Source organism: Ixodes scapularis, unplaced genomic scaffold (genome assembly GCF_016920785.2).
Source record: "Ixodes scapularis isolate PalLabHiFi unplaced genomic scaffold, ASM1692078v2 ptg001789l_1___fragment_3__unscaffolded, whole genome shotgun sequence".
Classification (NCBI taxonomy): domain Eukaryota; kingdom Metazoa; phylum Arthropoda; class Arachnida; order Ixodida; family Ixodidae; genus Ixodes; species Ixodes scapularis.
Window position 1 is genome coordinate 362,466 of NW_024610192.1, and position 24,622 is coordinate 387,087.

General features: G+C 42.6%; 1 long non-coding RNA gene across 2 annotated transcripts in view; it reads right to left on the bottom strand.

Moving 5' to 3' along the window:
- Positions 1–1,674: 1,674 nt before the first annotated feature.
- LOC115319078 overlaps positions 1,675–24,622 on the bottom strand; it is a 39,690-nt gene continuing 16,742 nt past the window's right edge. For both annotated transcript variants that reach the window (XR_005798111.1, XR_005798112.2), the window contains 3 exons: positions 22,981–23,052; positions 20,944–21,182; positions 1,675–1,833 (listed from right to left, as the gene is read on the bottom strand). This is a non-coding gene — a long non-coding RNA (uncharacterized LOC115319078). The remainder of the gene's footprint in view (positions 1,834–20,943; positions 21,183–22,980; positions 23,053–24,622) is intronic.

A 24,622-nucleotide genomic window follows, 5' to 3' on the forward strand; every position in this document is an offset into this window, starting at 1 on the left:
GAATCGCCGCATGTTACATTATTCACGCGAAGTTTTGCGGTGTAACGAGCCTCGCAAATTTCGCTGAGGCCGCTCAAGTAATCAGGCATTGCCAAGAAGACGTAGAATCAACAATTCAAACGCGAAAAAGGGCAGGGGACTCACACCGACGGCGACAACATTGCATTCCAATGGTTTATGGGCGACGGCGAGCTTCTTGCCCACACTCCATCACGCATGCGTGGCGCCAGTGGCGCCCCAGTTTGTTTGTAAATATGAGTTGGTGTATACTATAAATTAGGGAATGACATATAAAATATCAAGAAAATAAAAAATGTCAACCATTTACCCACTATTCAGTCTCATCTGAAATGACCCATACCATGGTGTTATGAGAGTTCAGCCTTCAGTTGTGTGGTGTAAACATCAGCCAGTGTGCAATGGCGTTACAAATACCAGAGTCACCACTTGCGCAAAGGCATGATGCTGCTCCAATGACACTGCCTAGCTTTCTGCTTCTTCGTCCATTTATCATTTTCTTTTTAGACACAGCCTGCTATTGTTTCGCCCTCGCCATGTCCGCCATCAATTGGGACATCAAATTCATAATGTTTCCTGTTCACATGTTCGTTATACCTTACAATACAACACAGACCACGCTACAGGCTGCACAAGTCAACTCAATGTCGTGACCTCGGAGAGGGGCCGCTGTGATGCGTTGTCACTTGATGCGCTAAGTTGCCTGAGACAGCTTGCAACGGCCGCTACAATCCATTGCACTTACAAACGGAGTATAGTGACATCTAGATAAATTAATTGAATCATTTTGTCAACACGCTACACACACTAAAATACTACTTCGAGAAATTAGCACAGTTGAGAGCAATCAACCAAGCACAGCACCCGGAGGACTGATGCACCACAAAGTTCAGTTTTCATAGGCACTACCAGGCACATCACAGATAAAAAAAATAAAATAAAAAAACATATTTTTGCATAATGCTTTGTGGTGCCTGGGAGATAATGCGACCAACTATGGCCACTGTGGATACGGTGCTCGAGTAACCAGTAGTTGTTGAGACACAGTGCCTCCAACAAAAATTGACTGCAACAGACCTGGCAAAACCGTTATTTCTTTATTTTAGAACAATAGAATACAACAGGTCTTGGTGGTGGATTCTGAATTACATATTTCTAAGTGTTCATTAACGAAAAAAAAAATTTGAGGACGACAATTTTCTTTAATTGTCACAAAAAAATTGTTTGACTTTTTCTATATTTAAAAAAAAAACTTCTGAGCACGCATAAAAATATTTATGTTTCGGGAAGTTTTATTACCCTGTGGAGCTCGAAGATATGTCTATGAGCAATTGGGAAAATCATAATTCCACCTCCTAAGACGCAATTTATTTTACCAAAAACATGGAAGGTCTTTTTGTAAAAGTAGGTCCATTCCATTGCAAGGACATATTTTGCTATCTCCTATAAAATCTTAATTGAAAACAAAAATAGGCACGACATTATTTTCCTATCTTAACATGTTGCCCCCATTTGTTTTTATCGCCTTCCTTGTTTCTGTTAGACTCTACACACTGGACGGTTCCCCAATTCCCCATTCTTGGGTCAGGTTCTGTTGATGCACTGTTTAGTTAAATTAAACTATTATTGCTACATGAAAGTTTTACGAGTCTGTGCTTTGTCGGACACATGTCTATATTTCCTGTTTACGGTGTAACAGTTACACTTGCAGCTCACCCGCACCGTGTCGCTTGCTCCGGTGCCGCTATAAGCCATGCCTTCATAGTGCCTTGCTCGGAAGACTTCAATGTCATGGGTGCCTTGCGACCACGGCTACTAGAAAAAAACGAACAAACACACAATTAATTGCCTGCACGCAGAACACCAAAGAAAAAAATCAAACCTCTGGGTATCTAATGCCTGTCAAGAATATCAATGTAACTGTGCTTTACTGCACATTCTATATACTCTGCATTAGTTGTAACATGGGGAAGAGAGCAAATGCTGTACAGAGATGTTGTCCACCTAAAGTAGGTTTAAAGTATGTCCCTTACATCTATCACTTGCTTCATGCACTTAAGCATGTTATGTACGAACCAAGATTGAATATGATATTCAGTCAATTTCCGTGCAAACGACATAATCAAACAATCACGTGCCTCTGTCAAGTGGCAAACTTCAATGCAAGCTCTGCTAGGTACATATATATGTCTTGTCTGGTTGAAATTAATCACAGGAGCTCACTCTTAAGAGACATTGCACAATTTCAGGTTGTCCGAGCCAAGCAGCTTGCTCCACCTTACGTATCATTGTGCAGCATGTTAGTAACATGACAGCCTCCTTGTCAACACTAAAGTCATTTTCCTCTTACGAGGTTTTTTGGCAACGCTTATTCCACAGCCTACAGCCCTAAAACTTGAATCTCCATCATATTGAGGGCTATATCACTCAGCTTGCATCGACCCCAATCTACAGGCTGCAACCACAGAGGCATAACATAAACAGATTTAGTACCTATAACACCAAAAAATATTGAATGGTTCCAATTGCATTGCTGCATCAATAGACCCATTTTCTGGAAGTTCACACAAGGCACACTATATCTTGTAAAGAGGTACAGTAGCACAGCCAAAAATAATTTACGTCCCCACTCACCCCTCCCAATATTAATTAGCACAGTACGCTGTGTAATAATAACGCTACTTTCCACTTACAGTATGGGTGCATGTTCTGGTGTAAGTCATCGCACCAGTAATAGGCAAAATAAAATTGCCCATAAAACTGCATATCGAGTGGAACCTTGATTATGCATTTCCAGTTTAGGCAACGTCCTGCATTTTACTATAAATTAGCGCAGGTTTGTCAAAGTGCTGTAATTATCGCCTTTTTGGGTAATACGACTCCGGGTTCATTATATGACATTTTCGCGCGTCCCCGTAAATGTTGTATAATGAATGTTCCACTGCATACGGTCTAAACTTCCAAGGGGGAGGGAGGGGGTACTGAAGTTTCATGAGTAAAGCACTGCGGATTCGCCAAATGCCCAAGAACTACCCACGGTTATGCCCAGTGAACTGGCAGGTGCGGATAAAAATAAAATAGATTTGGCGGATGGATGCAGATGTCATGGGCTACAGGCGCGGATATCCGTGGGTCCGGATCTAAATTTTTGTCGAGCCGGCCCTCAAGCGTGTGTTATCGCAGAGCGAAGGGAATAAGTGAGTGATTCTACAAAGTGCATTATAGAATGTTTGGCAGGAAAAAATTACTCTCTCAGAAAACGAGTGCCAATTTGGGAGAAAATATTTCTTTACACTCAGACCTGAGTCTTATCAGACATTGGTTTAGAGTGTTCTGCGTCACCGAACCTGCTGTCCCTACAAAAAATAAAGAATGTAGGGGCATCAATTGCCTTGGGAAAGTGTGTTCTTGTCTGGTACGAAAAGAGTGGAAAACATTCTTCGGGCAAAGGAAACTCAAAACGTACAAGCCACAAAAAAGTAGAAGCCCCCAGTCGTGTAATCGTGTCTTACCACGCATATACCAGTGCTTCTCTGCAAAGTGTGACCATCTTTCCTCGCACACTTTTTTTATTTTTTAACTTAAAAAAAACCTCAAAAAAGAAAATGTAGGAGGGACACGCAGGTAAAAAACAAATTTAACATGAACAAAAAAAATTTTTTTTTTAGAGGCTGGTACACATGTACAGCACAGAGCTGATGAACCTAATTTAGCACTAATTCACCACTGTATCACTGGTGTAGGACACAAAGCACAATGTCAGCACTGCATAAACAAGAGAAGCATTATTCCCAGCTCTTGACTAATAGCCCTGATGTAGAGCTGTGGTTGTATGTGTAAACAGGCCTTACATAATATCTTTTTTCACTATTATCTTGAAGGTTTCACAACTGCGGTGATGTGATTGGTCTAACCCGTTTTGGAGCACCTTTCGGAGCAGCCAAAACAGTGTTTTGGAGCAGCAAAAGTGGCCTTTGCAGCAGCCAAGACAGTGTTTTGGAGCAGCAAAAGTGGCTTTTGGAGCAGCCAAAACTGTGTTTCAGAGCAGCAGAAGTGACTTTTGGAGCAGGTATTCTTAGAAAAATAAAAATATTTGTTTCAAGTGCTGGACAAACAAAGGGCACTTTGCTCGCCGCAATAAGCAAACTATGGTCAAGCTAGACCACCTGGGAGTCTTTCAACGTGTAACTGAAATGCCAATGACATTACACATTTTGCAGTGCTTCAGGTAAATTATACAGATATATGTAACCGCTGGAGATAAATAAGAACCAAACTGCACATAAAAAAATTTATTTGAAAATGATCAGCTTACTAGTAAATATCACAGCAGTAGGTTGACTAGTTATATAATATAACGAATGGAAGCAGTCTCCGACTGATTAACTACTGCAGAACAATGCGAAATTGTACACAAGACAAAGGTTCATTACGAGTCTTAGAGCGTGCTTTTCATTTCGCTTTTCGAAACTTTCTGAAAGGCTGCTCCAAGCCTCGCTCTGCCTTCGGCTAGAAATGAATGTCAACTTGCAATGTCTTCAAAGAGACATTGAGACATCCCATAAGTGTACAATGCTGTAGGCGTTGCCGAGCGATTTCGAAAAACCGCTTGCCGCCGTTTCACTGGTTCCCTACGTGCCAGATTTTCGTCAAAAGTAAGCAAACGTAAAACAATGGATTGCAAGCGTCCCAGCAGGTGCCTCTGTCGTGCAATCATATTCGCATGCACCTGAGGGCAACTTCGGCAGGCTTGCAGTTGCACGTGCTTCGTCGCGTGAGCGGAGATAGCTGTTCGACCGAAACCATGCTACTCCGCTTCCGTGCCAACTGGTTCCCAAAACTGTATGCAAAATGTAACTGTCCAAGATACAACAAAAACGTCCAGCGGCACGTGCTTGATAGGCAGGCAAACAAGGTACATACTAAACACACACAAAAAAAGAGAACCTGAGCGCATCGATGCAAGACATCGCAAGTAAGGGTCAAAAAGCTCTTGAGCGCTTTGTGCAACGACTGAACTCGAGACAAACAGGCACGTTCTGCGAGTTCAGCGTGCATACACTGCCTTCTTTGCTTTAGATCACTTCTCCCCACTCACTTTCTTCTGTGGGAGATTTTTTATGTATCGGGGTCCCTCTCGAAAAAAAACCCACCAAGAGAAACCTAGGTAATCAATACTTCGACAGAGAAAACTGAGTTAAAGAGGGATTTTTGTAGTAGCGTACGATTTAAAAATGCACAGGAATTTCGGTGAACATGCCACGAACATGCGGCAGTCCTTAAATTTCAGTTTAGAAAGCGCCACATCTGCAGCGACGTGGGGATGGCAACGCCCGACGTTGCGCCACCACGGTGACTGGCAGGCAGACACAAAATATAGTTTTCCATCGGCCGTTGTTTTGAGGAGCGAGTGCTTCAGCTCACAAAGTAACTCCCACCGCGCAAAAACGCGGTTTCGTTTCACAGTATGATGGCATGGCTGGCCTGGTACCCGGTACGCCACTGTCGGAACATCCACACATGACCGCGTCTATCTTTGAAAAACAAAATTTAAAAAGACGCGAGACGAGACTTAATAGCGCGAGAAACGAGAGACTGCGGGAAAAATCATGCAAGACCGAATGGACCATTGATGCAGGGTACTTTGTGTCGGGCGGCCGCTTGCGCCACTTAGCTCCTGCATGCTCACTTATGGTACTCAGTTTAGTTTCGGTTTCGAAAAGCCACCAAAATTGGTCCTTTGGCACAGGCTTGGCGCAGATTGCTCTTATTTCGGCGAAATATAGCAGGATGTGGCAGGGTTGGCCCCTTGGCGCAGTTTGGCGTAAGTGGCGCAGCAATCACATCACTGCAACTTTGCATTACACAAGGGATAGGATGCTGATATTTGAGATAGCAAATAAGTGACCATTACACTCAAGAACAAGAAAAGTCATGTAGGTAGTGTTCTAAGACATAAGAACTCAGGAGCTACATTATAAAAGAATGGTCACCATCTTTTGGTTTTATTTTACATCCACTTCCTTCCCTTCTTCTCACACTTCAGTCCTTGTCTTCTTCGGTCTCCTTCCACTCCACTCTTTGAGACTCATACCTCCTGGGATGATAAAGTAAAATATTGCCAATTGTGGCAAACTTGAGTTGGCATCACTATTTCGATATCCAATCGTCTTCAAAATGCCTTGCTGGCTGGACATCTTGACAACGCGAAAGGGCCAAGGAGGTTGGAGTTTGTCCCTAGGAGGCCTTTACAAACTAAGACCAAGTCATTCAGCTGCACGTTGGGTCTCTGGCTGCCATGGCGAGCCCTGAAGTTTTTCTTCATGCTGCCTCGATACTTGAACCTATTGTCTGCTGTTTTCCTTCGTTCCCTCAGCTCCAGTTTCTCCGAAATTCCCAGCTGCTGGTCCCCTGGCAATCTAGGAGCGTCTTCAAAGACAGCAGAATATGGATTGTACCCAGGAGCGGCAGTACGCGAACGTTGTGATGAGCCAATTCTACCGTGAGGCAACGTTTCCATACGCCTTTGAAGGTTGGATACATCATTGCGTATTGTTGGAGGTCTTGGATGACCCTCTTTGCCATGCCATTAGCTGGTGGATGGTATGAAGATGACCGTTGCAAGGTGATTCTGCGCTGTAGACCCCAGTCCCAGAGGCGTTCGCTTACAAAGGCAGCTAGGTCCGTTGTCGAAAATGACGGTCCTCCCATTTTTTAATGCATCCCACTCCAAAAAACGTATTACGCTATTTGCATCTTCCTTTCCAGGACGGGCGGCGACCCTTCGTGTGCCCTGGTCGATGCAGATCAAATGTGCTTGAGTTTTCTGAATGCGTGGGCTCTTTTTTATATCAGCGCAATCCAGATGAACAGTCTTGAAGGGTTTTCCGGGGTGTTTTGGAATAACCATTTCGTTAGTTCGCGGACGGTACTCGGCTTGATGGAGTTGGCATTGGTAGCAAGTTCTAACATACTTCCAGGTGTCCTCCTTCATGTGGTTCCATCTGAACTTTTGTACCAGTTTGTTGTAAGTGCACCAAAAACCATAATGTATGCCTGCATCTGCAGTATCTTGATACAGCTGCAGCACTTTATGGACGAGTGTGCCAGGAATGGTGTATTTGCCGTCTTCAAATTGGAAATCTTCTGTTCCTTCAGATACCTTTTGAAGAATAGCCTCCTCGAATAGGGTCTACAGCCAGCCGGGACAATGCATTTGCGTCAGCCAGAATGCTTCCAGGACGATGGTTTACTTAAAACTGAAACTGTTGCAGTTTGTTTATCCATCTCGCCAGCTTCACTTTTGCCTCCATAAAACCAAGAAGGTAGGTCAGCACTTGATGGTCGGTGTAATTCTTTTCATCGAGGTAAGTATGAAAATATTAAATCGCCATCAACAAAGCCAGTGCTTTTTTCTCAGTGGGTGTGTAGTTGATCTGTGTTTCCGAGAAGGTGAAAGAGTAGTATCCGATAACCTTGATTTGTTGATTCAGGGGTAGAGTGGTGTCTATGATACAGCACAGCTCCTGTTACATAGTGCGAGACGTCGGTATTCAGTTTAAATGGTAATTTGATACCTGGCAGGGTCAGCACAGGGTCACTGGAAATACCGGTGATCAGAAATTGGTATGCAATCTTGCACTAGTTAGTCCATTCAAACGGTCTTTCTATCTTCGCGAGTCCCATGAGGCATTTCTTTTCTCTAAAATAGCCCTTTATGAACGCTCGAAATCGACTAGCCAAGCCGAGGAAACCTCGCAGAGAATTAACGTTATACGGCCTCACAAACTTGGATATGCAATCGACGGATTCCTGCTTCGTCATCTTTGTGAAGCCATCAAGCGTACGACCCAGGAAGATGACCTTGACTCGCTTTCCTTAGCATAAATTTTTAAATACGCAGCCAAAGGTTTAAGAACACTTGTGAGCCGTTCGATGTGTTCTTCGGCGGTCCTCAGGCAGACGATAACGTAGTCAATGTAGACACTGAAGAACACTCCTATGAAGTGCTTCAAGACCCGATTCATCATTTTCTGAAACAAGACTGGAGAATCTTTCCACGCGAACTACAGCCGACTGTACTCGAATATGTCGAATGGAGTCACAAAAGATGTGTACTTGTATTTTTCCTGTAATGAGACTTGCCAGAAGCCTTTGCATAAGTCGATGCGCGAAAACATCTTACAGCCACCAGTCTCGTCGATGATGGCTTCAGTTCGTGGCATAGGAGACGAAAATAGATGTTTGTTAGCTGATAATCCTATAATCCGTGTACAGATGAAACGACCCATCCTCTTTCGGAACAACAGTAATTGGTGATGTGAAACTTGAAGTAGATGGGTTATTTTTTTGTGACGTCCTTTGCTGATTTGTGTTTCGGAGAGCTCTTTCTGGAGTCGGCTGTGCATCTCTGAAGACTTGCGCTTTGTCAATGCTGACCTCTCCAGTCCAGTAGATGTTCAAACAAAGCTGCTCAATGAGTGGTCAAGGCAACAGGAGTTGATAGTCTTCACGGTATTTTGGGCATGCAATAAATACCAAATACTAATACCAATAGGCAACATTCTGCATCATCAGTGCATTGACTTTGGTGTGATTTTTTTGATAGATGATAATTTCCGCCCATTTTCAGTACACCAGCTTTTCACCATTGTAGCCCTTCACCTCATTGTGTTCGTCAGATATGTTGGCATCCTTGACATGGTCCACGTTAATTACAGCGACAGTTGCTCGACTGTCGACTAAAGCTTCAAGCTTGTTTCTATTTACGTTGACCAAGATATAAAGGTTAAGATTGTTCAAAGAAACAGTCTCCCTTGGCGTCATTGGTCAGATACTGAAACCCTCTTTTATTAGTTTTTTGCATTGCAATCTTCCCCCTGGCCTCTTCGACGTTGCCCTCTAGCGCCATATTGACGGTGTTGGGAGTGGTCTACTTTTGCATCCAATCATTGGGGGCAGTACTTCATCCAAATGGTCAGTGGACCTGGTGACAAAGCTTCCAGTGCTTTTGTGTGTCGGCACGCTGGGCTTCGGTGGAACTGATCAGTTAAAAAAACTTTCCGCCGCTTGTGTGTTGGCTAATTCAGACAGTTGTTGCATACATCTTGGCAGTTATGCCAAGATGTATGCACACAACTGGTCCTTTGTCATCCCATGAATGATTAAAGGAACCAGTGAAGAATCTGGTAGCTTTGAATCTGAAAGCTGCACAAGTATCCTCTTCTCAAAAATGTATGGCATGGCAGTCCCCTCTTTGTACTTGTAGGCTATTGCTCGTTGCCATGCTTGTAGCTTCTGACCAAAAGAGGAAAGAAAATTGTCTCGTCATTCCTGCCATGACTCATGCTCATGCAAAAGCACGCGCAGCTCGTAGTACTTTTTGGCCATGCCATCAAGAAAGAGACACAAGTTCTTAACTTTATCGTGAACTGTCTGCCAGTTGTTATGCCCACAAGCATACTCATAGAAATTAATCCAGCATTCTGGGTTGCTAAAAGCTCCATCAAAGAAGTCGGGCTTCACCATCTCAAAACGTGGCTTGTTCGCCGCTTGCAATGTCAAAGCAATTGTCTGAAGTAGTTTGAATTGATGGACCATCTGTTGTTGTAATCCAAGCATCCTTGCAAGTAGAAGGCCTGCATCTTCAGACTGCAGGTTTGTTGGCTTCGGTCAAGTAGTTTCCAAGATGAACTTCTGATAATCTGACAGTTTCATGTTTATCTTGACCTTGACTTTTTCTAAAACATGTTCAAGGCTTTGGCCTGGCTTGTCAACTAGATATCGAATGAAGGTGCTGGTGCTTACCGTTAGCGGTAACGCCATAGGCTCTTCAACGCAGCTGACATTTCATGAACTGTATAACTCCCCTGTCGCCGCTTTCAACTTCGAAAGTCACCCCTTCAACTTACTACAATCCAGTCGGCTGTGCCGTTTTGTAGTGTTCCAAAACATTAAAACTCGGGAGCCACATTATAAAAGAACGGTCACCATCTTTTGGATTTTATATCTTCTTCCTTCTCTTCTTCTCGTACTGCACTTCTCGTCTTCTTCGGTCTCCTTACGACTCATACACTCAAGAATGGTATACACCGATAAAAAAGTAAGGGGAGAAATGGCCTAGGAGGGTCAACTTTTGAACCATTCTCTCAAATTGATTCAAACTTTCAGGGTGAATTGAACCCCATTAGGTTTGATGACATCTAAAGTTTAAGTCTTATAGGCCAGTTCTACCACACCCCCCCCCCATACTATGCTTAACAAACTCCAGAAAAATGTCACTTTATTAGGAAATGTATTTTAAAAAAATTGCATCCCACAACATAATTGGTTTAATGTGAAGAAAAATACCCATAGTGCAAGTTAAGGTAGACATTAATTGTAGAAAATGCAATTCCAGAGAAAAACAATAACACACAAAAAAAGCAAGCGATATTAACAAATTTCTGTGTTTTAAAGTATTCAGTTTCGTCATGAATTTAGCTTTTTCAGAATATGAGTACCTTAACGTGTCCCTCAGAAATTTCAGTCCAGGACCCCCTGAATGAAATCTTCACCCTTTCAATATGTCAAATGATGCATTTCCTAATACCATATTTCCTTCTAAAAAGTGAAACTGAGAAGAATTCATTTGGAGTTTCAACTTTAGGTTTCTTTCTTTTATATGACTTTGAGGTAGGCAAAATTCACCAGGAGCATTATTAGCACCTTCCTCTTTGAGGCTTTGATGTTCCCCAGGCAATAGCTACCAGTATGTGTCACTTGCAGGCGAGCTAACTTTTGTAGCAGGCACTCCTTGACAGATAAACTGGCAAGAACTAGGAGGCAAACATACTAAGGAAGAGCAGCAAACCAGGAATAGGATCTGAAGTGAAACATACTGTGAAAGGGTGTTACCAAAGATAACAGAGTATCACTTCACCGGGCAGGACCAATGATAAACCCTGTTTCGGGTCTCAACCAATAAGATTGCTCTCACCAAATTTTCTGGATTTTTTGTTTGGATGTATAGGCTTCTCCTGGCCATTGATACTTTTAAACTTGGAAAACTTCTACGGGCTAAACCTAGAATAAATAGCACTTACAACGAAAGTGGTGAGATGTTCTGGCAATGTTAAACCAGCATTAAGCCGTGCTAAATAAAATGCGCAAAAAACTTGTTTCCCGTTCACTCGGATATGTCGAAAATAATTTATTGTGAGATAAATCCTGCCTTTTTATCAATAAAAGTTTCTGAAACCACTCTTTTGAAGTTAATAAACATAAACATAATCTTTTTTAAGAAAAAACTTTTTTCCTTAATTTTTTTTAGTCTGAGGCAATATCTCCCTTTAGCAAAAGTTATACATACAAAAATTAACAAGGAACATCTTATCACTTGAGTGGTATTGTTAGAACCATTGATTCCAAATATTGTTAGCAGTGACTATGTGGTCGGGCAAAGAGTTTCCTTCTGTTATTGTTAAGGGTATCAAAGAGTTTGCACAGTGGACGCGAAGAAGGCCTGATTGTTGCAGGTAATGTCTCGTCTTGGAAAAAAAATGAAAGGGGAGATGGAAACAATGTGTTCCTAAGTGTTGGATTATGTGGTAAAATTAGTAAAACAGTGTCCGTCGACATATTTCTCGTCTTAATGGTTACCTCTGGACAACGTCATTAGAACACTCAGTTGGGCAACTAACCCTTGAATCCCGGACCGCGTGCGTCCACCAAGACCAAACTTTTTTTATTTTTTTACTTATTCATATACCCTTAAAGGCCCTCGTGAGAGCATTACATAAGGGTGGGGGGCCTACATGGATAAGTTTCATACAATAATTACACGAACAAGGTAAAATAAATATACACGCATTCATACGAGTTCCCATAAAAGCACCAAAAAAAACATTAGGCACAATAAGCACATTTCAAGATTAAACCTCGCTGTTTAATCAAATAATCTCAATAATTCAGTTTTGAATGCTTCAGAGTTTTCAATTGTTACGATGGCATCAGGCAGGTTGTTCCAGTCGACAATTGTCTGGGGAAAGAAACAGTGGTTGAATGCGTTCGTGCTACCAGATAAACGGGTGATTGTTCGAGAATTCCCTTGTCGGGTCGATGATCGGAGGGGAGAACGCAGTAGGGCGTCGCGAGGTGTAGGATGATAATAGTTATTTTGTGAAGGGCTGAAAGGCGTGCAATTTTACGGTGGACTTGTAATGGTGGGAGGTTCAGTTGATTCTTTAGAGCAGAAACGCTGGTGGTGCGGTCATAGTCGAACAAGGTAAATCTCGCTGCCCGGTTCTGAACTGATTCCGGATTGTTGATAAGGTTGATCTGATGAGGGTTTCAAATCAATGCTGCATATTCTAATTTTGACCTTATGTATGTGTTACATGCCATGTTCTTTACATGAGATGGAGAGGCTTTTAGGTTGCGTCTAATGTAACCCAGAGTTTGGGATGCTTTAGCTTTAATGTTTTTAGTGTGGTCAGATCAGGTAAGGTTAGCTGCCATTGTTACACCGAGGTATTTATATGAGTCTACAGCCTCGATCAGACCGCTTCCTATTGAGTATGAGAATACTGATAATGATTATTTTCGAGTAAAGCAATTTAATTTACATTTTGATTTATTCAGTGACATAAGCCAGTTATTATACCATGTGCTAACTTTGTTTAAATCGCTTTGTAGCACATAGTGGTCATTCTGATTAATAACTGTATCGTACAGTACACAGTCGTCGGCAAAAAGCCGAATGGTGGAAACGACAAATACAGGGAGATCATTAATAAATATTTAAAAAAGTAAAGCTCCAAGCACTGATCCCTGGGGAACTCCTGATGTCACTGGTTCTGTGTTAGATTCACGATTGTTAATGGATGTAAATTTGCGAACGTGAAGAAAGGAATTCTTGAATCCAAGACAGAACCAGTGAGTCAATATTAAGACATGAGAGTTTGGCGATGAGACAATTGTGAGGAACCCTGTCAAATGCTTTTGCAAAATCCAGAAATACGGCATCAGTCTGGATACATGCTTGAAGGTTAATATGACGATCATGGGTGAATTCCAGAAGTTATGTCTCACAGGAGTACCCTTTCCGAAATCCATGTTGATGGTTATGAAATATATTGCTAAATTCCAGATGCGATGCAATGTGTGAGAATAAAACATGTTCTAGGAGTTTTGATGCTATGCAGCTTAATGATATTTGGCGATAGTTCGAAACCAAGGAGTGAATGGCAGCTTTAAAAACGAAAACAACTCTGCCTAATTTTATAATCTGCCGGAAGACGTGATTGGGACAATGATTGCGCAAATAGTAAGTTGGAGGTACGAGCTTGAAATAACTTTTGTGTTAGCAAAAATTTTTGAGCAGATATAACCTCACCCACAAGAAGAAGTGGGTCTTTTGATGAGCTTTGAAATTCCAGCAGGGGAAATTTCAATAGGTGTCATGGGCTCTAAATCCAAATGACATAACAGGGGAAAGTTGTTTTCTGTTTCAACAGTAAAAACAGACGAAAAATACTCATTCACTACACTTGAAACGTTAGCTTCAGAGACAGGACTTCCATTTTCATCCATCAGGTGGACAGACCGATCATTGTTTTGAGGGAATATGAATTTCCAAAACTCTTTGGGGTTATCTCGTAACATCGATGAAAGGTCCTCAAAGAAAAAACTTTTTTTTTTTTTGATGAGCGAAGAGCACTTTAATACGCCTTCAACTAGATACGATTACAGTGCCGCCTCTTAGCGGCGAGTCAAAATATCAAAGTTGCTTTATATAGCTACTTCGAGATGGCGCCGCGAGATGGCGCCACCGGCCCTTGTGCAACTCTGCTGATCTGGTACGTGCAACCATGCAGTTCCCAGAGTGGGCGCTACGAGAGAAATGGCAGCAATACAATCTCGTCTAGTTCGGCTCTCAAGTACGGATCATAGCCAATTTTTCAAAGCAGGATCCTAAGGCAGTTTCCGGACTGAGTTGTTCTAGTAACGTTGGCTCTGGGGGATTCACTCTCTAATGCAATTCAGAGATGCTAGTACAGTGATGTGATTGACCTAAGCCGTTTCGGAGCACCTTTCGGAGCAGTCAAGACAGTGTTTTGGAGCAGCACAAGTCACCTTCGGAGCAGCCAAGACAGTGTTTTGGAGCAGAAAAAGTGGCTTTTGGAGGAGAAAAAGTGTTTTTTGGAGCAGATATTCCAAGAGAAATAAAAATATTCTTTTTAAGTGCTGGACAAACGAAGGGTGCTTTGCTCGCTGCAATAAACAAATTACGGCCAAGTTAGACCATCTGGGAGTCTTTGAACATGTAACTGAAATGCCAATGACATGACCAATTTTGCAATGCTTCAAATAAATTATACATATATATGTACCCATCATAAATAAATATAAACGAAACTGGACATATTAAACCTTATTTGAAAATGACCAGATTAGTAGTCAATATCGACAGCATTAGGTTGGCCAGTCATATAATATATGGAAGCAGTCTTAGGCTGATGAAACACGTAACTACTGCAGTGAAATGCGAAATTGTACACAAGACAAAAGTGCATTACGACTAGCGGTGCTTTTTTTTTTTTTGCTTTTTGTAATTTTTAGCAAGGCTGGTGCAAGCCTCGCTTTGCCTTTGGCTAGTAATGAATGTCCACATGCAATTCCTCCAAAGAGACATTGAGACATCTCACAAGTGTATACATGCATTGCTCAAGGCCATTGCCGAGCAATTCCGAAAAACCGCTCGCCAACGTTTTACTGGATCCCGACGTGCCAGATTTTCGTCAAAAGGAAACAAACGTAAAACAATGGATTGCAAGTGTCCCAGAGGGTGCCTCTGCCGTGCATTCATGTCTACATGCACATGAGGGCAACTTCTGCAAGCTTGCAGCTGCACGTGCTTCGTCGCGCGAGCGGAGATGGCTGTTCAATCGAAACGAAAACCATGACTCTATGCTCCGTCACCAACTGGTTTCCAAAATTGTATGCAAAATAAAATGTAACTGTCCAGCATATATACGACAAAAAACGCACTCGTATTCACCAGGCGCGAGTAGCGCCTGTTTAACCACTGACTAGTGACGTCATCGACTAAAATTATCACGTGGCAAGCGATAGTCGCCGCTAAGTGAGCGCTTGGTATTCACCGGTCGTATTTAGGGCATAGTCGCCCCGCGCGACTAAGGAGTCGACTGACAAATCTTAGTGATAGGGTAGGGCTAGTTTAGCTGGTGTTTAGCGGGTGACTAGCGACTCATTGCCATGGCCAACTCGTATAGCACCGCTGACCGCCAGCGCTAACGAACCCCTTACTCTCTCGGAACCCTGGGGGCACATCTAGAAAGAATTGGAGAAGCAAATAATGCGTAAATAGCCATGTTCAGTGGACCGAGATACCGCTAAAGAGATCTCAGCAGGGCGCTGGACGACGAGAAAAAACACATTTACCGGCGCTTCCATATTTGTTTATATCGCTGGCGATGCGGCTTCCGTGTTTCTCCCTTGCGTTGTTTTTAAATTTTTCTTTGTAAAACTGTCTCGGACAATATGTCTCTCATTGTAACTTTTTTTTTCCTGAAAAACATTTAAAGTTTAGTTTTTATATGAAACAATACCCATTTACGCAGTTGCGTTGAAATATGCATATCCGTGTCCTATCTTTTTACGTCTCTTCCGCTTGTTAGTTCTGAATAGATAGTCACCCGCCCGCTTCACGCTCGTGAATATTGCAGAACATAATCGCTCGTTAGTCGCGGATTTCTCGTTTAGCTCGCGACTACTTAGTCGTGCTACTAACCATAGAACGGCGCTGGTTAGTCGCGCCTAGTGAATACAGGTGACAAAAGCTAAACAAGCTAAACACACGGGAAAGAAGAACCTGAGCGCATCGATGCACAACATCGCGAGCCATGGGGTCAAAAATTTCTTGGAGCGCTTTGTGCAACGGCTGAACTCGAGACAAGCAAGCGCGCTGTGCGGGTTCAGCGTGCAGACATTGCATTCTTTGCTTTAGCTCAGTTCTCTTCAACTTTCTTTTGCGGCAGATTTTTCACGTACCGGGGTCCCTCTGAAAAGAAAGCCCACCGAGAGAAACCTAGGTAATCAATACTTCGACACAGCAGTATTTGAGTTAAAGAAAGATTTTTGTAGTAGAGTATGATTTAAACAACAGGAATGTTGATGAACATGCGGCGGTCTTTACGTTACAGTTTAGAAAGTGCCATACCTGGCAGACAGGGACAAATTATAGTTTTCCCACGGCCTTTGATTTCAGGAGCGAGTGCTTCAGCTCATAAAGTAACTCGCGCCGCGCAAAAACGTGGTTTCGTTTCACAGCATGACGGCATGGCTGGTATCCGGCACACTTGCGTCGGAGCGTACGCACAAGCCCGCGTCTACAGCGTCTACAATTAAAACAATTTTAAAAAGCCGACGAGACGAGACCCACGAGACGACGAGAGCGCGAAACGAGAGACGGCGGGAAAAACCATGTAAGACCGGATGGACAAGTGATGCAGAGTACTTTCTGTCGGGCGGACGCTTGCGCCACCTAGCTCACGCATGCTCAATTACAGCATTCAGTTTAGTTTCGGTTTTGAAATGCGACCGAAATCGGTCCTTTGGCACAGGCTTGGCGCAGATCACCCATATTTCGGCAAAATGCAGCAGCATGTAGCAGGGTTGGGCCCTTGGCGCAGTTTGGCGCAATTGGCGCAGCAATCACATCACTGTAGTATAAGAAGAGTAGACAGAATAACTAAATTGTAAAACTTTTTTGGGAAAGTTTTAATTCTTCAGCAAGATAGTTCTGCCATGGAGACCGTACAGATGATGAATGTTCTAACTTGGGGCATACAAAGGTGAGGTATGCAACGCATTTAATATTAGGAGTGGCTAGTATTAAATTGTCCAGGAGAAAGTCAAGTGTGCTGTCTTCCTTACCGATAGTAGGTCTAATGCGGGTGATCCGTGTAAAATGTCTTGTTATATAAAGACAAACATATTTATAAAACAAGAAGGTGCTGATGATGGTATCGTTAATACTGTAGACATAAAAAATGGTAATGAAAGCTGTCAAATGTAAGCAATTTGCATTTCTTTATCCTCGAGGACAACAGCCACTATCACACCAACTCGCTATGGATAATAAGGCAGTTTGCAAGGATAAGTGATAATTGCCATCTGTGACAGGAGTAAATTAGTCATCTGTGAAAAGGCAGATAATGGACGAAACACGAAAAGTATGATCATTGATACAGATAAGGAAAAGAAGGGGTCTGAGCATGTTTTCTAAAGGAATGCCCAATGTTAATTAAGTTGGACTTGGATCACATGAAGTTATTTATAACAGTGCATTGAACTTGATTGGAAACAAATTAGAAAATCCAGGCAACAATAAAGGGATCAATTGTGACATTGCACGATAAGGTGGTTATGAGACACCCTGTCAAATGCTTTTGAGAAGTATAGGAATATACAGTGGTGAAACTGACAAGAGGTGATTTGGAGCAGCTCTTGTAACAGGAAAATATTGGTTTTGGAGCAGACAATTTTGAGCTTTCATGTCAGAAAGTTTTATACAATCTCTTCGAAAGTTAGACCATAGAAAAGACTGTAGCTGTTGGAGTGTTGGAAGACTGAAGTGTTATGCCCGCAGAAGACATGGCCTGTACAGATATTTATTTGTTTATTGAACAATCATACGCCAGCAATTGTGTAGAAGTCCAATTAACCTATTATTAGTACCGATGGCATTTTCAGTCTGTGTTTAACGTAAAAAGATATTTTCGGCTACTTTGTAGCGGATTTTATTACAGTGACGTAATTGTCACAAATTTAACATCAAACGGACACTTATGGTTGAAAGTGCCTCACATTGCCCTCCCTCGTATTCAACTTGCTGCTGTTCATAGAGCAGCTAAGCGGAGCACATAGCTACTCTAACCGATCACAAGTAGCGGTAGCTATTCATTGCGATCGATGTGAGCACCGTCCGCAAAAAAAAAAAACAATGAAAACTCTTCGTTTGGCATGAGCAAAAATAGATTTTGGGTTCGAAGCAAATTCAAAGTGAATAGTAATAGTCCTTACGGTCGAATATTTTTTAATTGAATATTGAAGACTTCTTGCACCTTTCTCCATGCCTTTTACTACTCTTCCACCATGCTTGAACAAAAATTCAGCTGGACTTACGAAGGTTGTTCCTAATTGCCCACTTATGAGTAGTTAAATTTAATCTAGCTATATTTATAGACTGTAGCCTCAGAACGTCCAGTACCTACAGTGGGATGGCAAGTAAATGACAAATTTGACATAAAATTAAGCCTATAAAGGAGCCTAGCCATACATAATTGAGGGGATTTTTAAAATTTTCTGCCTATATAAAAATATTTTTTGTTGATTCTGAATTTAAAAAAAAAGCACAAACAATAAACAGAGGTTTTTAGAACATTGCTGCCTACAGCCCGTTGTAACTCAAGAAGGTAGGGTGAGGGTAAGACGGGCCAGGGAAGAGGAAGCAGACGGAATGCTGGAAAAGAGAGGGGGAAATCTCTCTTAAGTGTTCCATCTGCTTCCTCTGCCCCGGCCCGTCTTGCCCTCACCCTACCTTCTTGACTTGCAACGGACTCAAACATATACCCTTGAATAATAGCCACAGTTAAATTTTGAAGATTTTACTGCAATGTAATAATAACAATCCCAAAACTTTTATGTTTTTTTTTTTTCTTTTAATATACATTAGGCGTGCGCGTGCACCATACTAGTTTGAAGATGTGCTTTTCGCATAAGCGCGCGAAACAGCTGCGATGAAGCGGGTCGCGAGGTTGCTGTGTCAGCTTCATGGCTGACACAGCGATGCAACTGTGCTTGAAGAGAAGCGCACTCAAGGGGGCTAACCCGCTGCAATCAACACTTCGAAATGTATGAATATTGCAGTTAATTTTTTTAACCGAATATCACCATATTATTTCAAACTTCTATTAGAAAATTAAAATATTCGCGCAGCTCTATTCTTCGCACATACTACTTAGGCATCAAGAAAAAAAATACTTTCTTAACTTTCAGTGGCATCGCTTGTCACGTGCCACACTTTCAGTTTCCTTTTTGAGAACTGCTCCCTTTCGGCGCAGACGTGACGCAAATTGTGCGCAAATACAGCCTTTAGAGCAGCATGTAGCAGGTTATTCATTCTGGCGCAGTTTGGCGCAATTAGCGCAGCAGTTTTACCACTGAATATAGCAACGGTTTGTTGTTTACGTTGCAAATTTAATTGAATGTCATGTATAAATCACAAAAGTTGTATTTTCATGATAATGTCTTTCTAAATCTGTGCTTGTTTTTGTTTAGGAGCATATTAGGCTCAGTGTATCTAATGATGTTTGAAGATATGATGCTGAGTGATCTAGAACAATAGTGAGGTGAATTTCTATCTCCGAACCTATGTACCTACTTTTTGTATAACATGTATTAAGTTATGTTAACCGTTTAGTTAATGCGTTTTCCGGATATATTTATTACCTTGATTGTTTTTGCTGCATCTCCGTCACCATCTGCCAAGCTCTCGGGGCCCGGACCTAGTAAGCCAACAAAGATTGGTTTTTTTGTCCGTGGCTTCGACATCTGTACTTGCAGATGCAAGAAACGATTTATTGTACAGGGATTACATGGCTGATTTTTAAAAAGGCCCTGCAAGAACTTTTGTACTGGTTTTCAATTTGCACTGAACCTGAGTGCACTGAACGTCGTATCTTAATGAAACTGTTCTTTTCACGAATTTTGCTTTATTTTAAAAGATATAGGCAAATTAAAAATACAAAAACAAGCACAAAAACCCTCTTTCATGACGTCCTTCGTCGCTTGAGTGGTTGTGAACTAGAGGAGGGTTAGTGAGCTCAACAAGCACACACGGCTGCCGCACTCCGTGTCGACGGCTCGAGAGGGCGCCACTAAAGCATGTTTCGGCTAGGCTGTATGAAGCGGGCGGCCAGGGTGGCTCGCACTGCACTTGCTGCACGATTAAACACTGATTCGGCATGACGCTTCATTGGCCACCAACGACAGCAAACACGAGTTAAAAATCAGTTCAGAAAGGGAGCCACATCGCGCTACCATACCACCAAACGGCCAAATCGCAAGCCAAATCTGCTCGCCAAAGGCCTTCGAAACGCCCGGAACCAGTCGGATCCTCGAGCCTGTATACGACCGCAGCGCCGCCGCGTACATCTGAGACCTTTCTACGCTCGCCGCTCATCGGTGCCTGACCCCACTAACCCTCTAGTAAGCGCCGCCTTTTCCACCGATTGGTGGTGGATATGTCGACGGGTCATTTCTTGTTTCCGTCTTTATAGACTGCATTTGTTTCTTTTCTGATCTAAAATACTGAACAAAAAGTACTTTCATAAATATTTGAAATGGTCCGCGCCACTTATATTTTGTATTTCGACTAAAAAGAAGCTTTTAGCGGGTCTGACCAGTAGACTACACAAATTGCGCGCTTTCGGCACCGCAGGTCGCCCCCGTAGGTGGAGGAGGTTTCCACGTCGTCCGGTTAAAATATAACGCACTGGTATTTAGTTACTCTCTCCGTGCCCGCTGCCTTGCCCGAACCCCAAGAGATTTGGAAACCGCAAAGAAGGTAGACGCTTAAATATGATTGCAGGGCCCCTTTAAGTCAAGAGGTATGCTACCAGAGGAGTGATTCTCGATAGATGTCAGTTAGAACCAGAAATTCTATAGGCTTGGTGTTTTTCACGACTGTAATTTATGTGGTTGCCACCAGAACTTGTGGAAAGTTCCAGATTTTCAATGGCTAAGGATGTATATCTAACAATTATATTCTGCAGATATTGAACAAGGAATTGCCATTATTACACAAATAATTACAATGCTCCGAGAAGTAATTCCACTAAAGAATAAAACTGAACATACCAACAGCCTCCTGTCAGCAGCTTCCATGAGTCTTGGTAGTTTCAAACAGCAACATGTCCTCTAGAAGTGGAGCATAAATGGCTCTGGTCTGTGCCTGGTCTGGTGCTCTAGCTGTCTGAGGGCCATGAGTCCACAGTCACTTGAGCCTTGGTTTCACCCCTCTATTCTTCTACACGAGCCACAAGCTGTAGTACCAGGCTTGCAGTAGAAAAGAAACTGAAGGTGTTAAAGATGCACTTCTGAAAAGACAAGGCACAAAAGAAACCATCAACCACTTAGCTTGAAAGGTGCTAAAAAAGAAAATCATACAGATTTAATTAGAACAAAACTTAGAAGATTCATCTCAACCACCCAGGTATTGTGAACCTAGACTGATCTTGCAGCACAATAAGCCTCAGTCAAATTGCAGGAACCTCAGTCTGGTTTACAACCTGACAACTCGGCATCTTGCCTCAAAGCCAACTTTCAATTAACAGCTAATACATTAAACTCTGAAGATACAGCACCAATAAGAGATGAGCATGGCCATGACAGCCTGCTTGACTTACAGTGTCAAGTTAAGGGTCAATCAATGAAACTATTCTAATAGGCCCTTAAAAACTGTGGTCGAGACAAAAGCTACAACCAAAAAGATACTTCAAGTAGCTGTCAGCATGCGCTGTACAAGCAGAAGCGTCAAGGGCAGGTTGAAAGGGCCACAGGAAAGCACTCGCTTCCCAAACCTTAGATCCGCCACCCGAAAAACACCCTACTTTCACAGGGGGGAGGGAGCTAGCCTTGCGGCTACAATTTCAGCTATCTGCTCACATGATAGGGACAGTATACCCAACCTCGACATCAGATTGGACATAGTCCGAAGGTTCAGTTGACCGACTGCTTACAAAGCAAATTGCACGGACCAGAGGAGCCTGCTTTAGTACGTTGGTCAGCGACTGTGTGCTGAAAAATTAACAAACTAGGGAAGAGTCATGCTAATGCAGTGCTTATATCTGTAGTGAGTTTGAAAGAAAAAGATAATGCACGTAAAATGCTTTCAACAGGCTTGCGAATGTGCATTAAAAACTCGCATAAAGATGTTGGCCTGAACTAGGTTTCAGTCGGTACTGCTTCGATTGCTCATAACTGATCTCATTCCAGGGGTAGTGATTAACAGAAATAAAACAGGCACAAAGGCTGTTTCACACACTTGCGACTGCTTCTGGCTGGAGAGGTTAAAAGACTGGCTTTAAACCTCTATAAATGCTTATGACTGCCGTGCCGGTTGTAGGCAGTTGCAAGTGTGTGAACCATGCCTGCTTTCTTCTGCAGTAATACACTGCACAAGGAAACTTATTGTATGTTTCTATGGTTGCAACACAAGAATGCGGTGAGACTGGAGTATTCCAGTTCTAGTGCGGTGAATCACAGTTTGCTCTTCTATTTAGGCCTGCAAGAATGATGTCCTGGGAATAATAACAACATCAAGCCTATACAAACAAAAACACCTACCTTTTTCCCATCATACTTTGAAAAGACCTTGTTTTTTAAGGCATGGCCAATAAAAGAAAATGCTGATGGCCATAGAGAATCTTCTGTCACAGAAATAACACTACATACTGCCATATATGTCAGGATAGACCATATCCCAAATTAACCATGCACAAAAGAGAATGCTGAGAGTGTATGAACATACACTGCATGTGCTGGTGTCTGCAAGCGAATCTGTTCAAAGGTAAAAATCTAAAATAAATACCACATTGCACACACATTCCTCGAAACCCTATTTTGGTTTTTGCCTCGAATCCTTTATGCAGAGAAGGCAACCGTGTGCAGCATGTGTACCTACGTTTCCAGCATTCCCCTTGGTGCTTGGGTAATTAGCAAAAAGTCTATCGCTGAAGTTGTGTCAAATTTGTGTCCAAGCAACACACTGTGGTCGTTGCAGACATTGTGGTTGCAACGGATGCTGTCAAAGCTACAGCTCCTGATGCAAATTTCTGAAAGGGCCATTAGAGGCAAGCACACTTGTCAAAAAGTCGGTGAGGGGGGGCAACTTACCGGTGAAATTCCGCTGCCTCAAAGAATCATGACCGCCTGTGACATCTTCGGGCGATAGTAGCTCCTGGGGTGCTATTAGCAAATAAGATGGATTGTTAGGTACAAATCTTCTAATATTCAGAATTTAAAAAATAACTATTGATTGAGTACAGAACCCTCAGATGCGTCTGCTATATAAATGCTTGTGCAGCAAGAGCACATTCGAAAAATGCGACCTCCTGCTGAAAATAATGTATGTATGCTTTACATGCAGCATTTCTTTGCAGAGCTGGTGGTTGCATATTATCACTGTTCTCGAACTTCCACTTCTATGGTGCACAACCATGTGTTCTATGTTGAAATAGAACACAGGGCTCTCAAACCAATAAGTGTTTTCACGACAATGTCATACCTACAAGTGTTCATTCTGTTTTTTTTTGTTGTTTTTTTCCTGTTTTTATCTCTGTGAGACATATGATAGTTATTTCTTCGCTGTTTTTGTAGCTCGCTTTGTCAAGTAGGTGAAAGAGAATACCTTGTCAAGCAAACAACCGTTGGCTTTTTGTCTGCCTCCCAGCATTTGTACTTGTACAGGTGCAAATAAAATGATTGATTGATTGATTGAACTAACACAAAATGGAAGTGCAACAGTCTAATTCATTCCCTATAACCAAACAACAGAATTCACGTTTGAAAACAATACAGGTGCCTTCACTAAGGGAAGAGAAAGGTAAAATGTAGGCTTCAAAAAGCAAACATATTGTAGCCAATGGCGTCGTGTTGCTTGACACTCAGCAGACTACTTCCCGCTGCATACGCTTAGCTGTTGGCATAGGCACATAGCCCCCTGCTTCTCTCATTCACCGTCCTCTCCCCGTCCCTCTTCGTGTCACACCCTCATGGAGCTTTGGGAAGCAACTTGAAGCCAATATATATTTTGTTGCAAGTTAAAAGCCTGGGTCATCTGTATTATATTTTATGTCCCTCTTTTCTTGCCCAGTTTTCTCGCTAGACTGGCTACGCGACAATCAAATGCAGGCGCACTTACTGCTCCCTCTCTTAAATCTAGGCTCTCTCCGTCATCTCCGCCGGCATGTTGTCGTTAGCGCTCCGAACGCCTCTATCGGCATGCCACAACGGCGTCTCCGCGTGCAATGCGGTAAAGCTGCTTCCCAGATAAGGAGCGGAGAGCAGACGACGTTGCAAAGACTGCCGCCGGCGGCCTTTCCAGCATCTTCTACTGCCTGTTTTGGGTGCCTTCTTGGTCGTGACAGTAAAGTGCGGCGGTCTGAGACTTAGGGCCAGTTGCACCGATGCAGCTTAGCGCAAATCAGAACTTAGCAGGGAACCTAAGCTGAGTTTTGGTTTTGTTCTGTTGCACCAAAATGACTTATCGCTAAACCTAGCACTAAACCATGACTATTGTGAGCGCTCAACATCGGGTACTTCAATTGGTCGTTTTTTAATCCTGGATTTAAAACATGTCGGCTGGTTTGTGGCGGTCTACACGGTGGACGAAATTGGTTGTACAAAGTTTTTTAGGCTACAGCAGCATAATAGCCTCAACAGAATGACCTTCGATTGCGACAGATGCAAAATATTATGTGAAGTGTTTATCGACCCGTTTTCAAGTTGACTTTCCACTCTCAGTGTATGTTAGCCC